The sequence below is a fragment of the Mytilus edulis genome, chromosome 1, assembly GCF_963676685.1.
Source record: "Mytilus edulis chromosome 1, xbMytEdul2.2, whole genome shotgun sequence".
Classification (NCBI taxonomy): Eukaryota; Metazoa; Mollusca; class Bivalvia; order Mytilida; family Mytilidae; genus Mytilus; species Mytilus edulis.
This window is the reverse complement of record NC_092344.1, coordinates 76,859,535-76,878,979: the sequence shown is the minus strand read 5'-3', so window position 1 is coordinate 76,878,979 and position 19,445 is coordinate 76,859,535. Positions and strand designations below refer to the sequence as shown.

Below are 19,445 nucleotides of genomic sequence, written 5' to 3'. Positions count from 1 at the left end.
GCTGTCTAAACCTCTCACTTTACAAAACGAAAGACATTATACGTACAAATGTAAAAAACAAACAAAAAAGATAAGAATACAAAAAATGACCATACACAATGGCTGGATGCATAAAGTCTTATTTCTGTTTGTTTTGTTCACATATTGCTGTCAGTATAATTGAATTTTGTGCGACTGACATACAAGTAAGAAGTTAAGCTAGCTATAAAACAAGATTCAATCCAGCATTTTCTACATCAGAAAATGTCTGTACCAAGTCAGGAATATGACAATTGTTATCCATTCGTTTGATTTGTATGAGCGTTTGATTTTGCCATTTGAATAAAGATTTTTCCTTGGAATGAGGTAATGTTATATTTTCCTTCTGGATCAAAACAGAGTTTTTTCTTACTTAAGTTCGTGAATTTTTAAAGTTGACGTTTGGTATTGATATTTTCGTTTTGATCAATAAGTTTCCAGTCTCTTAATATTGTATATGCATGATCATATCCAGGGGATGATAAAAAACTGTTAAACATTAAAACGGGTTTTTTAAAGGGAAGAAACCCTGAATGATGTTGCAATTCTATCTTGAAAGCTGTTGCAACCATTCCAATATATACATCTTCTATGTGGATTAATCGTACATATTCTATCCCAATTGAAAGTATGTGTATCGTTTTCATATTTGTTAATATAGTTCCTCCTATAATATAAGACGGAAAATAAAGGAAAGGATAATCCTCGAATGAAACATAATTTTTTGAGTTCATTGATCTGTTTGGTCTTGACAAATTAACCATAAATCCTAACATAACCGTATCTGATTGTGCAATGTTTTGTCTTGCTATATCGTAAACATTTCTTGCGTTAACTAAGCGATCATCATCTACACAGTGTACATATTCAGTTCTTAAATTTAGTTTCGATAAGGAAAGCAATGCATAAATAGTTTTATAAACTAAATTTTCGTATTTATCTTCTATGTTTAGTTGAATTATATCCTTATGTAGTTTTGATTCCAAATCAGCAAAATGGTCATTATTGTATAAGTGACCTAGGACAAAGATAGTTTTTATTCGAAGTTTTGTTACATTTCCCCACGTCTGACGAATAGCTTCTCGTTTACCAAAATTAAGTATATGTGATTTCACAATAAACAATATTTGAATGGATTCAAATGCTTCAAACAATTTCATCGGATCTTCCCTAAATACTTTATTCAGTAAAAATGAGTTCAAAGGCATGATGTTAGATCTTCCTGTTTCTTTGATATCTGATAAAATTTTGGCAGTATTATTCCAAAATGGTTTTTGTTTATCAAAATCTATCGAGTACTGTACATCTTTCAGTAAGTAAGTAAGTTGAAATATGAAAAATCCACACAGGAAACAAATGAAGAATTGATATCTGCAATGAAATTAAAGAAAAACAATAAGATATATGAAATGAATATCGACGTTATAAAAAAAAGACCAAATTAACAAAATTACTAAGATACTGCTTACCACGTTCAAATTGTGAATGATATTTAAATATGTACGCTACTTTATTGGTCTTTCAAGGATGAAAAATCCTACCATGTCATTATATTTCTTATTTCCATTATATTTAGGTGGTTTGGGTATTCATATACTAATATTTGTTATATCATAGGTTGCATTCTATAATATTACGTTATAATCCACAATTTTTTTCGAAAATGCCTGTATCAAGTCATAACTTTAACTGTTGTGTCGAAGTGGCCGATATAGCCGTTCATTTGGTTTCGGTCGTCCCCTTTTTTAATTTACCATGACGGTTGGGTTTTTCTAATACTTTTTTTCATGAAGAAGTTGATATTAAAAGTTTCTGCCGGAATACACGAAATGGTGAGTGTGTTTGACTCACAATCTCCTTTCATCCCGAGATACCAAAATCTGCCCCAGGGCCTTAAGACCCGAGGAGTGATATTGGTCACGGGTGATACGGGATGTGATACGGATTTTTCCAGATTTTAAACGCTTTATCATATATTTAAATCGGTGAGTATGTCGTACCTGCTTACTGATCCAAAGCACCTTGGTCACATTCAGATTTATTTTTGCCTTGTTTTAACAGCTTAATCATATAAAGGCACTGCTTAATTATTCATCCGAAGCACCTGTATTGCATAGAAATGTTTGATTTAATGTATTTTTGGTGTTTATTTGTCTTTTTCCTTCTTTAGTTATGTTATACTATTAGGTCAATGTCTGAAAAATATAACTTTTTTGCACGAGGTTGTGAAACTGCGAGAGGGCGTTTGACCAATCGACATTGACCTAAAATTGTTCTAAATTAAATCAATACATTGATAGTTTTTTTTTAAATCGTTCACAAATATTAGAATTATTTTCATCCCTTAATCACCCCTGATTGTGTCGAAAGTGTTTCATGATGACATTGACGTTGCAAAAATCTAGCTGTGTTACTATATTTAGAAAAATAAACACAATTAGTCGAAGTATAAAAAACACATTCTGAATAAAACCTATCAATATAAAAAATAGTAACAATAAACTATTTAATAACAAGTATACTGAACAGATTTATCATGTTATGCAGGGGTATTTGCGTAAAATACCAGTCAAGAGACTGTGAAATTTCCCAAGCAACTAAGCGAGGAAAATCTGGTCCCAAGACTGGTATTTTTCGCAAATACCCCTCTATAATAGATATATCTGTTTAATTACACCGCAAAGTGATTTTAATCGAAACTGTATCGACGTCTTTCCCCCCTTTTATATGTATCATATCTCTGAAATTTAAGTTTACAGTTTACGGTTAAATACAATCAATAGTGCTTAAACATGTTGTCTTAATAATCGGGATAAAGTAAGAAAGGTTCAGAATTATTTGGCGGGAAGCGGCTCACGGAAAAAACGGAATATTCTTTTTATAAATTCAATAAGATGTGAAAGCGTTGACCGAAGTACATTTTGGATGAATCGCGAAATATTAGGATATGAGGGTGAATGAAAGTATGACGCACAAGCGTTGTTATCCAATTAAAATAACGGATTATTCTGCTACAAACATGTAATGTTATTATAAAGGGTAGGCCTGCGATAAAGGGTGTGATAAAGGGAAGACATGCGATAAAGGGCGTGATGAAGGGTCTGCATCAAAGTTGAGCGATACGGTTTAAACAGCAGGCTATTTATCAAATATTCAAAACTATTGTATTTACTACAAAATATATGATAAGTATAGATTATTGCATGTCATGTTTCATATCAGACCCTTTATCGGCCCTAGGTCATGATATCAGTCTAAGAGGCACAGGTTCGAGGGTTGATATTATGAACGAGGGCCGATAAAGAATTTAATATGAACAATGACATGTAATGATCTTTTTGTCATATACTTCAGCAGAAGGAATACAGACAAGAACTATTAAAATGTGTCTTTGTTTTAACTTTATATTTATCTAGATGTTCGCACGGTCAACGCTTTTACAACCCTAAGAAAGTAAGCATTCAATACGCATAATTACATTGATACTTTAAAATCGTTTTTTTTCCCATTTATTTCTTTATAAATATATAAACTGAGTGTCAGCTTTTTGTGAAAGCACGTAACATCATGAATGTTAAACTTCATTAGGATATGAAGGTGAATTTAAGTATGACGCACAATGCTTGTTTTCCAATTAAAATAACGGATTCTTCTGAAATATACGTGTAATGTAGTTATAAAGGGTAGGCCTGCGATAAAGGGTGTGATAAACTGTAGACATTCGATAAAGGGTGTGATAAAGGGTCTGCATCAAAGTTGAGCGATACGGATTAAACAGCAGACTATAAATCCAATATTTAAAACAACTGTATTTAAATGTACTACTAAATATATGATAAGTTTAGATTATTACATGGCATGTTTCATATCAGACCAATCTAAGTTTATAATTTACAAACAACCAAATACAAATTTCTTAAATTTAATTGGTTTTATTGATATTACAAGCATTTTAGGTTGCACTTTGTAAATACAGCTGTTTCTCAAAAACACGCCTCTTTTGGGGAGTAATTGAATATTCATAGAAAATTAATTTTGTTTACATACTGGTTCCCAGTTATGCTCTCTGTGTTCCATATCGCAGAGACAGAACTTGGGAATGTTACCAGTAAATAAACACGTGCATATTGTTTACATTGAAATCTGTGGTAACCTTTCATTCGAGGTAGGGGTAGTTAAGAAAATTAGTGTAAGTTTAAACTCTGAGAAGTTCAGGGCATATAAACGTTGAAAATATGCCGCACAGCCCTATATTTTGACCTTTGAAAAAAATTGTGGTGCATATGAACTTTCAATTCTAGGATAAGATTTTTTTCAAAACTTCATAGTAAAAGTGGTACAGTTTTAGCCGTAAAAGGAGTTCCTATGGGAAATTGCATTGCCAATATTTACAAAAATGCAACCTATATAGGGTAAAAAAGGGGAACATTCAGAATTTAACCAAATTTGCATTATTTCACAGATTTTAAAGAAATTAACTCAAATAAGAAGTTTTATAAATATTTAATGAAGATTGATAGAATCCTGGGCCTTAAATATGATGACTCAGTATAAATTAACAGTTTACAGTATGCATAGTTTACTTAAAGTCCTGGATACAAAATTAAATCATAATATTTGCATATTTGTAAGTTAAATTGTTCAGAAGTGCCTATATTAACTCTTCGCAGTCATTGAAACTCATAGATCCTTCCGGAATATTATTTATGGGGTATTTGTGTCCTTTCGATAACCCAAAAGTAAACCGCAACACCTAAATCTGCTTTTTTGTCACCACGGCATAATAAATACAAGCTAGAAAAACAAAAATATCTCAAGAAAACTCACAATAGTGTGTTCTATCCTGAATATGTACTAAATATTCAAAATTGCTAGAAACAGCAGAATGATTTAGGAAATTTGAGGCCCCAGGGGCAAAAAACATAGAAAATTGCCTACCCCCTTGATCATAAAACAAATAATTTAACTTGTAAATGCTATGATTTTATGATTTTAAAGTTTTTGATATAGAAAACAATAACTATGCTTAGAAGTTATGCAAAAATCAGATGTTAGCAGTCATCTCTACAACATTTTAAGTGAATTTATATCTCAGACTGGTTTCTGCATACATACAACTATTGCAAATATGGCTTTGTTTGAACACTTCTAGTATATATATTAGCTAAATTGTGTCAGATATATGGTTATAGATGATACTGTTGTGACAAGAATTCTAAATTGACCATTTGAGGCAGAAAATGTGTTCTTTAATTGACAAATAGGCATACAGTAAGATGTGGACTGGAGATAGAGGCTGGATTGGATACTTTATATAATCTTGAATGTTGTAATGCTTGACTGCTAAACATTACATTTATGATATTCTGATATGCTTTCAATATGTTATCAAAACAGTTTTTAACAGGTTCTAGGCATTTTTTATCAGAAAATGTGCAAATAGGGTAAGCTGGCAATAATTAAAGTCTTGTTTTCAAATTCTTTAAAATATTGATACAGGGGAGGGGGTATAAGATGTATAGTAAAGAAAAAATTAGAGCATACACAGTGATTTCTTTAAGACTTTAATTCTGATAAATGAGTATTAATGTGAGAAAAACTGATTTTAGAGAGTTTTCTATTTCAATAAATGTCTGTATAGGTTGCACTTTGTAAATACAGCTGTTTCTCAAAAACACGCCTCTTTTGGGGAGTAATTGAATATTCATAGAAAATTAATTTTGTTTACATACTGGTTCCCAGTTATGCTCTCTGTGTTCCATATCGCAGAGACAGAACTTGGGAATGTTACCAGTAAATAAACACGTGCATATTGTTTACATTGAAATCTGTGGTAACCTTTCATTCGAGGTAGGGGTAGTTAAGAAAATTAGTGTAAGTTTAAACTCTGAGAAGTTCAGGGCATATAAACGTTGAAAATATGCCGCACAGCCCTATATTTTGACCTTTGAAAAAAATTGTGGTGCATATGAACTTTCAATTCTAGGATAAGATTTTTTTCAAAACTTCATAGTAAAAGTGGTACAGTTTTAGCCGTAAAAGGAGTTCCTATGGGAAATTGCATTGCCAATATTTACAAAAATGCAACCTATACATATCTTTTCACAACAATTATCATGTTCTAAGTTTGAAAAATTCTTTGTTACCTTGCATGTGATGGTTGTCCCCGGAAATATTTTTTTATTCTTTAATTGTCATGGACAATTCACAATTTCTGGCATTTTATTTATGCCTGAAGTTGTTTGGGTTGATACCTGTCTAGAGTTGGACTCAGCATGTGATATGTCTTTCAAAACATGTTTAATCTTAATTCATTGTTGCTCCTCAATAAATTTGTGAAAAGTATTAACTATGGAGTCGTTTTTCAAAGATTCGACAAACGCAGCCATGTCATCATCATGTTTAACAAATTTCCAGAAATGCACGAAGTTGCATGTGATAAGAGTCACGAACATTAACAGAAAGGCATGTGATAACACTCAGAAGCAGTCAATAAAGATTCGTTTATCAGCCTGCCGAGGACATTCTTAGGAATCTAGTTTATAAACAAAGTACATATAATCATTGCGTAGCCTTTTAATATTTTTAAGTGTTATTGAACTGGAAAATTTAAGTTAAATTTTATACCATGAAATTCAAAATTGGATATAAGGAATGTGTCAAAGAGACAACAACCCGACCTAAGAGCAAACAACAGCCGAAAGCAACCAATGGGTCTTCAATGCAGCAAGACACACCCGCACCCGGAGCCGTACTTAAGCTGGCCCCTAAACAAAATTGCATACTAGTTCAGTGATAACGGACGTCATATTAAATTCCAATATATACACAAGATCTAAAATTTAAAATCATACAAGAATGTATGCCTGTTTGCGAGCGGTTTGTCAAACCTTAAAAAAATGCAAAGAAAAAGTCAAGAAAGTTCTGCAATTTCTAAATCATTATTATTACTTTAGACATTCATGAAAACATAGAATATAACAATCGATCTTAACACAACAGTTAAATAATCAAATTATTTGCGTCAAATACGCTGAAATAGTTATACATAACAATTGAATATCAATAGGGTACCAAGTATAAATGTGAAAAAACCCTAGTTATAAATAACATTGACCCATACTCCCAAAAATATCAGTCACGCATTTCACCGTTTTATGACAAAACAATATTGGAACTCTGAAAATAAAATACACATATGTACTTTAACCAATCTTTCGCTAATTGAATATTCGATCTAAATGAATCCTCAATTTAGAAAAAGGCTTTGCTATCAGAAAAACTTACGACCTCCTCGGCAGTCAAGTTTTGTTTCCCAAATTTGTTTTCCTTTTCCCGTCAAATCAAATAACATACATTCAACCGGTTCATTATTGAAATATTTACTATTCAAGAAAGAATAACTCGTACATAAAAACCCGTAATGAACTTTGGCCAATTTATTTAAAGTAAACATTTTTAATTAACTAAGAATTCTCAGGTTTTAACAATCATAGAACCAGTAAAGTCTTACGTGATCACAGGAATATTATAGTTTTAAATTGACTTACTTCGTTCGCCACTGAATTTTATATTCAAAACATCGCAGTTTATCCAAATACAGGACAACGACCATGTCCTAAAATACACTCACAACACTCCCACCCTCAGAATGTATTTTGTCCCAAAAATATTACTGATTGTTCATTTTATAATTTATAAACATTATGTTACACAGGATGCCGCGCACACTGCTCTGATAGTTAAGTAAAATGTTGGCGTCAGTTAGTTTACATTCATCGCTTTTTATTCAATGACGCCAAGGAAGTTTTTTGTAACATAACGTGTTGCCCTTCAGTCAAAATATTTGTATAATCTGCAAATCTCATATAAAACTGGATTAAGGACTTTCAAAATAAGAAAAGGACCTATCCACCTCGCGATCGGTTGTAACTATTTTGTTATATTATTATTTTTGAAAACTAAATCACCAACTTTGAAAATTAACTGAGATAATCTGGTATCATAGTCTTTCTCTTGACGTTCTGCTGCAATTTGCAGTTTTATCTCTGGCAAAAGCATATATTTCTTCAAGTTTGGAATGTAAATTATCAACGTAGTCAATAGGGGATATGAAATCATTTTCTCTTTCTCAGGGGATATAAAATTTTATGAGGCAAAATAACATCTCTACCTAGCATAGGCATGTAAGGAGTATATCCAGTGGCGAAATGAGATGTACTTATATATGCAGCCAACAATGCCCCGATAAAATATCCCAATTGTCAATATTTTTATTAAGAAAAGTTTGGATCATTTTTTCTAAAGTTGCGATAAACCTTTCTATAATTACATTTAAACATGGCTTTTAAGAAATAGACCTCGTTTTTTAACTTCAAAAAGTTTGCAAACCTGACTGTGTGAATATTTTGCCAGCAAAAATACGACCTTGATCTGTATGGATCGCTAAGGGTGTTCCAAATCTCGGGAAACAAAACTTAACTGCCCAGCTGGTCGAATTTTTGTGTGATATCAAAGCCTTTTCTAAATTGGGGTCCCTTTAGATCGAATATTCAATAAGCAAAAGCTTGGTTAAAATACGTGTGGCTATTTTATTTATAAAGTTCCAGTAATTATTTTGTCATAAAACGGTGAAATCTGTGAGTGATATTTTCTGGAGTCTGGGTCAATGGGATTTAAAGCTAGGGGGTTTCAACATTTATATTTGGCAACCTATTGATATTCTATTGATATTTATAACTATTTCAGCATATTTGACGCAGATAATTTGATTATTTAACTGTTGTGTTAAGATTAAATGTTATCTTATATGTTTTCATAAAAGTTGAAAGTAATAATAACGACTTAGAAATTGCAGAACTTTCTTGACTTTTTCTTTGCATTTTGAATAGGTGTGACAATCCGCATGCAAAACGCATACATTCAAAATACTGGTGGCAGCTTGCTCTTTTATGTTGGTATTTTTTTTTAAACTTGAAATAAGAATTATTTTAAAAAAGAATCGAAATGTTCTTGGAAATAATAAAATTCAAGCTATTAAAACTGTAAGAAAACTGGAAATATTCAGGTTTTCATAAGAAAAAAAAAAAAAAAGAAAAACATCAAGAGTTTATCATTTTAATTTTCTGAAAAAAAAGAGTAGATTAAATTTGTAGTAGTGAAAACTACATGCTATATATATGAAAATTGGAAACTACAGGTTACATATAAAGTAGTGAAAACTACAGGTTACATATAAAGTAGTGAAAACTACAGTTTACATCTATAAGAAGTGAAAACTACAGTTTACACATATAAGTAGTTTAAACTATAGATAACATGACTGGTAAGTTACATATATACGTAGTGAAGACTACAGGTTAAATTTACAAGTAGTTAAAACTACAGATTAAATCTATAAGAAGTGAACATTTTATATTTTTAGTAGTGAGACCTATTGGTTACATATATAAGTAGTGAACACTGCCAGTATTAATTTTGATATTGAAGAGATTTGATTGATTTGGTTTTTGGCAGTAAAAAACCTCAGTTGTTGAAATATTTGAAATGTCAAAACGCGTTAATAGCAATTGGGACCTCGACCCAGACCTTTTACCCAACCCCAATCTTTTGATGGGAGAAATAATGTAATATCGACTGGATATTGGACTGTGAGGTGGCGCATTGATTACAGGATATTTATCCAAAGTAGAATTAAAGATGCGTATCGTCGTCTTGAAATAGCTTCCTGTCTCGATTGCTTGGCAAATGCATCGGTTTGTTTTCGGTTTGTGATTTACAGTCAGGTTACTGGCAGTTACAAATAGCGTAAGAGGACCGTCACAAGACAGTGTTTATCACCAAATATGGATTGTTTGCAATTGAGTACACTAAAATGCCATTTGAGTTGAACAATGCTCCTTATACTTTTCGACGTTGTATGTAATTAATATTTAGGGGTTTACAGTGGAAAACACTTCTTTTGTATCTGGACAATATAATAATATATAGTTCAACCTTGACGATCATTTTGTTCAATTTAGTAAAGTTCTACGACGTCTACACAATTCTGGGCCTCAACTTCAAAATGTGAATTCCTTGAATATGAAGTGGTGTATTTAGGTCACATTGTGAGTGAAAAAGGTATTCACCCAAATCCTAAAATAGTTGAGTCATAAAAAAAGGGAAAGTTCCAATGAATGTTCAATAAGTCTCACAGTTTCTTAGATAATGTAAATATTATCGTCAGTTTATATTAGGGTTCAGCGATGAAGATTCTCCAATAAGCTAATTAACTCGAAAGGACGTTTGTTTTAACTGGTCAATATAGTGTCAGTTAGGCACTGTATGAAGCTCCAGTTTTGGCTAATCCGCGTCCACGTGGTGGTTATATTCTTGACATTGATGCTTCCAATGTAGGCATTGGAGCCTTCCTTTCCCAGATTCAAAATAACAGGGAGAAGATAATGCTTGTGGCTCGAAAAAACGTGACAAGACAAAACAAATATATATAGTGTAACCAGGCATGAACTGCTCGTAATGGTCAAATTCATTCATTAATTTTGGCATTATTTTTAGGGTAGAAAATTTCTGTTACGTACAGATCATGTGTCATTAAAATGACTTTTTGCTTTCAAATATCCACCGGGACATCTGGCTCGTTGGTTGATGACTTTGTCCCAATATACTTTTGATGTTGAACATAGACCTGGAATAAAACATCAAAATGCGGCTGCAGTGTCCAGAAAATACGGGAATATTTTATTATGTACACACAAAAACAAGGGGTAAATTGATCCTCATTGTAAGGAATGCCTTGAAATTGCTGACGAATGGTCAGAATTTAAAGATTCTGTAGATAACTAGTTGATTTAGTTAGGTAAAGTCGGAAGTAATTTAAACGTCATGGTGGTGACAAGAAGTCAAAATAAGAGATTCAATCAGTCAAATTGATTGGACAGTGACTCAAATATTGATTTTGTAAAAAAAGAAAGATAATGATCAAAGCCAATACATGCATATATGTATGGTTTGATAAAATTTGTCTACCTCGCAGAGACGATACTGTATCTTCGAGTCAAGCAGCAAGAAAATATTGGCCTAATTTTAATCTTCCAGATAGGAAACATGTGGTCTTATATCAAAAGCGTGCCTATCCAGAAACATCCGAGGTCTCATATCAGTTATTGATTCCTAAAATTTTGTAGAAAGAAGTTATTACTACCTGTCATGATACATTATCCTCTGCACATTTTGAAATGCATAAAACGCTTGAAAAATTGAACAAGCTTCCACTGGTACAAAATGAATGAAGAAATAAAATTACATGTATATAACTGTACTGTTTGTAACCAAACTAAAGCTTTAGATTGGAAACCAAGAGTTGCGTTGCATAATTTTGTTGTGTGTCATCCCATGGATAGAGTTACATTAGATGTGATAGAATCTTTACCTAAGAGTCGGAAAAATAGTAAATTTATTTTAGTTATTGGTTATTTTTTTACCCTATGGATGGAAGCGTTCCCACTTTCACACCTAAAATCGGAACAAACAGCGGACAAAAATATTTTTTGAATTTATGTCAAGATTTCGAAACTCTCTAATTTTGAATAACATTGACCCAGATTCCAGAAAATATCCGTCACGGATTTCACCGTTTTATGACAAAATAAATACTGGAAGTCTGTAAATAAAATACACATACGTACTTTAACCAAACTTTCGCGAATTGAATATTCAATCTAAATGGATCCTCAATTTATAAAAAAAGGCTTTGCTATCAGAAAAACATCCGATCAGCTGGGCAGTCAAGCGTTGCTTCCTGAGTTTGTTTTTCAAAGTGACGGTTTACGCCAAAACAAGCCTTTTTTCCATTAAAACCAAATGACTCGCGGAATTCATATCAATAGGAACTGAAAGTAACTAAAATACTTCATACAATATTTACCATATTCAATAAACAATGAACATACATTTAACCGGTTTATTATTTAAATATTCCTAGATTGAGATATTTACTATTCAGGAAAGGATAACTCGTACATGAAAACCTGTAATGAACTTTGGTGAATTTATTAAAAGTATGCCTCTCTAATTAACTAAGCATTCTCAGGTTTGAGCAATTATACAAACTAATAAAGTCCCACGTGATCACAATAATATCATAATTTTGAATTGACTAAATTACGTTTAACACTGAATTTTATAGTCAAAACATCTCGGTTTATCCAAATACCGGACAATGAACATGTACCAAAACACGTTCACAACACTAACCAAATTCTCCTGACTTGGTCCAGGCGCAACAATGCGACAGGGTTAAACATGTTTTTGAGATATCAACCCTCCCCCTATACCTCTATCAAATGTAGAAAAAACATAACACACAACAATACGAAAAGTAAAACTCGGTTAAAAAAAGGTCGGAGTCCGATGTCTGAATAGGTAACAAAAGAAACTAAACAAAATGACAATGATACATATATTAACAAAGGACCACTAGCAGTTATTGACAAGCCAGCTCCACACTTCAATTAAGCTGATTGAAAGATTATGTCTTCATCATATGAAAATCAAGTACAACCCCTCCCGTTAGGGGGATAGTATTATACCTTCATCAAATATATGAGAAGACCATAACCCGTATCATGCCAACAACTGGTTTTACAATGAATGTGTTAATTTCTGATGCAAAAAAGTGATTCAATATCAGAGTAAAAATATGCAATCTTTAATGACCTGACAACAGTATCGTTGCCATTTCCCTTCTTACAAAATGTAATAAGTTTGTTTAAAGGTTTTGTTAGCTTTTGAGGTTAATGCCGACATGTGTGTGCTTTGTAAAATATTACTATAAAAAATTGGATGTGAAATACCTGAACGTATAAAATGTCTACCTGTTGATTTATTTTTGTGAATGATGTCCTTGTGCCGATGATAAAATTTGGTAAATGTTTTAACTAGTTTGTGATGTCAAAAACCCTGATGTAATAACTTTTCAGAATTACATAAATTTCTATCGCTAAAATCTGACACGTTGTTATATACGCGAGCGAATCTTACAAGTTCAGATATATAAACACCATTAGATGGCGACAAGGGAAGTCACCATGCACAAATGGATAATTAACGATAGGAAAAGAAAAATCATCTCTTTTGTCATAAATTTTGGTATTGAGTTTCCCTTTAATGATATAGATATCAAGATGGAGGAAAGGGCAGTGCTCATTATAAGTATTGCCATTTTTAACGTTAGTTCAACAGAATAAATTGCTTTAGTATACATACTGAAGCCATCATTATTGAGTGCCAATATATCATCCAAATATCTTAAAGTATTGTTTAATTTGTGTATCAGATGTTGTTTCGATGAACCTTTACTGATTTTAGACATAAATTGTAACTCATAAAAATACTGAAACAGGTCCGCAATAAGTGTTGCACAGTTCGTCCCAATTGGAATTTCGATAACTTGACGATAAACGGAATCTCAAAAGCGAACACAGATAGTATCTAATACACATGCAAGTTATAATATCAAAGCATGTCCAACTGACACAGTTATTTTGTGTATTGCTACTAAAATGAACTAAAAGAGTTAGAACATATGTATTAGCATGATTGTAAATGCCCATTTGATTAAGTGAGTGAATGTTTTCTTAATAAGATATGAGGCAAAGTGGTATATAGGGTAGAAAATCAAAAGTTTGAACAGATTCAAAATCAATAGTATAAGCATTGTCATAATGGGGCCTTTTATAGCTGATTATGCGGTATGGGCTTTGCTCATTGTTGACCTATAGTTGTTAATGTCTGTGTCATTTTGGACTCTTGTGGACAGTTGTCTCATTGGTAATTATACCACATCTTCTTTTTTATTTGTAATTTATCAAGTACTTCCAACGAATTTTTGACATTAAAAATGTAATATGAGTAATACCTTTATTAAAATGTTGTCCTTTAATTTAACAATCCTGTTTTTAACATTTTGACTATGCTGATGCATGCATAAGATCAAACGGTGTGAAAATCCTCATGATGATAGAGTAAACATTATACTATCATGTTTGCCCTGTCGTAGAGTTTTCCCATAGTGTAAAACAAACATCTTTTCATTATCAAACACAGAAACGCTTATAACTTATTCCTGAATGAATATATCAGCAAATATTTGTAATAAAACGAAAGAGTAATGTATTAGTGGTTATTCTAATTCTAACGTGAATATCATATGAAAAAATATATGGAGTGAATTAAAAGAATTTTGATTGCTTGTGGCAATTTTTCAGTCTTACCTTCTGTCAAAGTATATTAGATTTTTACATGTATATCCCGTAGTCCATTTTGACAAAACAATAGATGAACAACCAGTTATACTAAGGAAGTTTTAATATACACATGTTTAAGTTTAACAGAGCATACAACTTTTTACAAGCCTTTGTTTATAATATTCATTATATACAAATGATATGGCAGTTCTACTTGCTTTTATGCTTTTATATTAATGATATTTTTTCCCGAGCGATAGTGAGGGCTTAAATAACACGAATATAATGCCTACCCATGTTAAAACTACAATAAAATATAGCTTGCATCAATCATTTCGATTCTGGTTAGGACAATTTTGGTAATTTCTATGTCCGATATGTAGGCTCTTCCATGAACCTCCCTTTTTTGTTTGTTAACAAGCAAACTGGCAAAGTGATTTTTCAGAGGGACGAGTTTTGAACAGCCAGCATGAACGATTTTCGTATCTAGGTTAAATATGTCAATTTCGAATTGCAACATATTACAGTCATAATGAATTAGTAACAAAATTTGCGTTAGAGTTTATATTTGTTTTACTTAATGAAATATATTAAATGAATGCCAGTTTGATAAACTTCATTATTCTGCAAAAGTCAATATACGCATGTGCAAACAAATTTTATTGGATTAAGAGCATGGGTTTATTCACAACGTGAAAGACGCACGTCATATTAGAATATTTTCACCTCAATATTTTTTTTTTTAATTTTGTAAATAAGAATAAATATAGATTTGTATCAATATTTGTGTATAGATGTTTGACTTAGTACAGAATCTGACATTAAGGTTTAGTACCTATCAAGGATGTACTTAGGTGAATTAAAAAAAAAACAAGAATAAAAAATTGATACCATTAAGAACAGCATACGTTAAAGAACAAAATATGCCAAAAGTATTAAAAGTTTGTGGAGCTCTTTTTCGAGATATTGTAGTTTTTGAAAAAAAGCCAGACTCTGATTTTTGCCTTATATTTACATTTGTCATATTTTGGTCTAAAATCGAAAGAAACAAAATCATGAATCGGCTAACAATTTTGGAAAGTAACCTTTTATGAGCTATTCAAGCGTTTAATTTATTTGAGAAGAAAAATGGTTGCAATGAATAATAATATTTTATCCTGAATCATAGGGAAAATAAACAAGGACACAAAATCCTCAACTACGTCCTACAGGGCGCCGAGTAGGAGTTGAACTTTTTGTTATCAAAATCAATTTTGTGTACACAAAATTCAATTTTGTAATAACAAAATAATTTGTGAGGCAAACAATGTAATAGGTAGAGTTAATATTAGTTTTAGTATTATGCATATAAAGTAAAACTTACAGTTTTAATTGGAAATTCCTTACTCTGAAAAAGACTTGTCTATTACACAATCGAGCCACCATTTCAAGATCCTCAGTTAGCTGAAATATATAAAAACTAGACATGGTGTCTTTCCAACGTTAATGATAATTTAAATGTAGATATTGATTCATATAAGATGAAATCATTTTACCTTTTCAAGAAAATATGATAAACAAATTTCCAAATTACGAAACATGTATGATATGATATTCATTTAAGGACTCATCTATCCAACATAATCAAGGAAGTCTTGATAATGCTTTCAACAATGAGAAAACCCAAAACTGTATAGTCAGCTATAAAAAAAAACCTGACAAACTGCGACACAGTTTAAACTGTTTGACAAAATACTCAAACGACAATCAATAAATTTCAGGCTCCTTACTTGAGAAAAGAAGGTAGAGAAAAACGCAGGGTACACCCCCTAGTACTACAACTATACCTTCACAATAGAACAATAACGTGACATCATAAAGTAAGAACAAATCTGTTAAACTCAGTAAGAAATGGCTTTATTCATAAGATCGGCTTGAAGCACACAGAAATAGTAATATTGAGAAAGAAGATACAAACTGCCAATCTGAGGGAACCCATTATTTCTGAAAGCTAATACAAAGCAAGCATCAGCTAATAAATAAATCTTGCCCTCCCAGATTAAGGTGTCCAACAAATTAAGTACAAAGACATCATAAACAGCTAGAAAAGTATGAATTCGATCCGTGCTAACATACACATGAATATTATTATCAGATTGTCGGATCATTAGTTTAAATTATATCATAAACAGATATATTTATTGATAGTACGAAAGCACGTATATTTTTTTTTGGTAAAACACGTGTTTCCATCAACATGTTTTAGAACACCTGTAATGTTAGCCATGGTTTTTCATTTGATGAAATGTGTGCACTGCAAGTATAATTGTCTGATTCAAACAGGTATTCTGTCTCTAATGATTTGGCTCGTGTTTCGCTTGTGCTTGTGGTTTAATATAAACGAAATGCAATTTGTAATGTAACTATTACAGCCGATTGCATTGCGTGTGTAGGGAAAGGTAGAATCATTGGTAAGCTTGCTTGTTAGTCATTATTAGGTAAAATAAACTTACCTCCTATTAAAGTAGCCTAGTCTTACAGGCAGATAAATTGATTATCTGTCGCACTAGTGTACTCATAAAGGATGATAGTTCACCTTACCTAATCATGCCTACACGATTTAGCTGACAAGAAAGCTAACCAAGGATTCTACCTTTCCCTACAAACTCAATGCAATCGGCTGTACGATCTGTCTTATGCTGAGTAGCTGAATAGTATACTCCTTACAACTGCCTTGTCTCTATTTACCATGACAGTCCACCGTTCTGAAAACGAAGACAAACAACTACTGTACAAGTATAAAACTCTATTACTTCTTAAAAGAGAAGCTGTATTTCCTAGTTTGTCTGCACCAATACCGACACCAGAAACTGTGCCACAGCAACAATCAAGTGACAGTACCTTTCGATTGTTGACGTCGTAGTTTGATCATAAAATATCTGTATTGAAGAACAAGCTAACCACCAAGTGGAAAAAATAGCGTCAGTGAAACTCAATAGTGACAGTAATCAAATTCAATTTAACTTCAATTCAGAAGTCCTCGTGCTGACCAACATAATCTACAAAAATGCTTTTCGAGGGAAGATTGCGTTTCAATAATTAAATATCTGGACTTATCTTAAAGTGAAACATAGTCAAACTTTTTTTTTTATAAAAGTGACTGTTGTAAATTCGCTAAATGCGTTAAATGTACCATATATAAAATGTAGCTTTTGTGGATTATATTAGATCTAGCAATTTCATAATTGATAATATAAAAGTTAATTAATTGATTCCATTTGTAAGTCCCCCCCTCTCTGAATTTTTGCCATCATAAGTCTGCAATAAATAATACTGATGTTTTAAAGCAGGCGGTTTCTGATCTTTCGAGCAACGAATGCTTATATTAAATACCATATCATAATTGTTGTAGTGAACTCATTAAGCCTTGCAATTAAAAAAACTCGAAAAAAAAGAGATTAATATTAGATTTATCTGAAGTTTTGAAATATTAACTTGAATTCGAAGATTGAAACAGTGCAGGTTTTAAGATAGACATATACCATGTATATTTATTTAAATTTATTTTCAATTGTAAAGAGCCGCATATACCTGATGTTAAGTGGTTGTCGTTTGTTGATGTGCTTCTCGTTTCTGTTTTTTTTTTAATATAGATAAGACGGTTGATTCTCCTGTTTGAATAATGTTTTCGATTAATTGTTAAATATTGGCGTGAAAGCAGTGACAACATAGGACTTTAATGGATGATTGTTTGGGTATGCCAGAAGGGTATTTAGAATGTCAAAATATGTCTGAATTCGGACAACAATCAATACTATTGTTAATCTTGTTCAGTGCCTGGAGTGTCTTGGATTTATTTCGGATTCGGTAAACTGTAGTTTAGCAGTTCCTGATCGTTGATAAAATGAAACCTCTGAGTCACTTTCCAATAGTTTGAATAGTAACACAATACAAGTAAGTTGCCAGGTGGGTTAGCACAGTTCTGAGGTGAATAGCTTCTATGTCTCCAGTTACATGTATGGGCAATGTCACTAGCCTAATGACAAGACATTCATATTTTGCAACTGAGAACAGAAAATCATGGGATGGTACATTAAATATTGGTTACACTGATTGTGTGTTAGCAGAGTTAAAATTTAATCAAAAGATTTCTGTGAATGACACTTTACCAAATATAGTGGTGTATTCAGGTGCTAGTTACGTAGCCGTATCTGCTTTTACTCTAGAACTGTGTAAAAGGAATAAAATATCACTTAAATGCATTAACAGTGTTCCACATGTGACAATTTAAAATTTTGTTCGCCAGAAGGAGGCATTGTACAACTAAAGTAGGTACCTAGATCAGAAAACTGTAGGGCCGTTTTTGTGGTCTAAAATGATAGATATAGACGACTGGGAATCATCTTCGGAGGTTTTGTAGGGTCTATATACCATTTATAGCTTTGTCAATTTGGCTTATACAAAATTGTAGCTGTTTAGTTTTAAATATGTGAAAACCGGGAATATAGTTATTGACGGCTTTATACAAAATTGAAAACATGAAAATAATTGGATAGTCCCTCAAATTCATTAGATTCATAAATACCAGGATTAATTTTTGTATTTACGCCAGTCTTTGAATTTTCCAGTGAAAACATATCAGCATGATCATTAATTATCAATAATGGACTTTTGACCAAGTCAATACGTTATATATGGACCTGTTAAGATTATATTCACCAAGGACGAAAAGTCCTTAATCCTTTTATTACATATTATATAAATGATGTATTTAAAAAAAATAATTCAACACCTTCTGTGTATTTAAAAAAAATGACAGGATTTTTCAAATGCTATTGAAAATATTAAGAAATTAGACTACCTTGTGTAATTGTTAACAAAAAACATAACATTTCTTTTTTGTTTGGAAACAATAAGAATGCAAAAGGGACGATTTTCAGTCTATTGGCGGTCCCGCCATAATTTTTGTGAGATGTCACAGGTTTTTAATATTGACCGTCAAAATACATTTCAATAGAAATATAGCGGCAATAAACTTTAAAATAGAAACAAGTCTTCAGATACATGAAATACTATTTGAAACAAGTGATCGTGATATCCAATGAAAACAGAAGAATGCTATATCAATAGTTATACATTATACGTATACATTTATGTTTATAATGACACGTATACATTCTTTTTTTTTTTTGCTGTTTTTCT

At 31.8% G+C, this 19,445-nt stretch overlaps 1 long non-coding RNA gene across 1 annotated transcript; it reads right to left on the bottom strand.

Annotated features, from left to right (window-relative positions):
- Positions 1–356: 356 nt before the first annotated feature.
- On the bottom strand, positions 357–15,688 carry LOC139520016 (uncharacterized). Its single transcript, XR_011663789.1, has 2 exons — positions 15,628–15,688; positions 357–1,389 (listed from the first exon to the last, which is right to left on the bottom strand). It is a non-coding gene; the product is annotated as an uncharacterized lncRNA (long non-coding RNA).
- Positions 15,689–19,445: the final 3,757 nt, after the last annotated feature.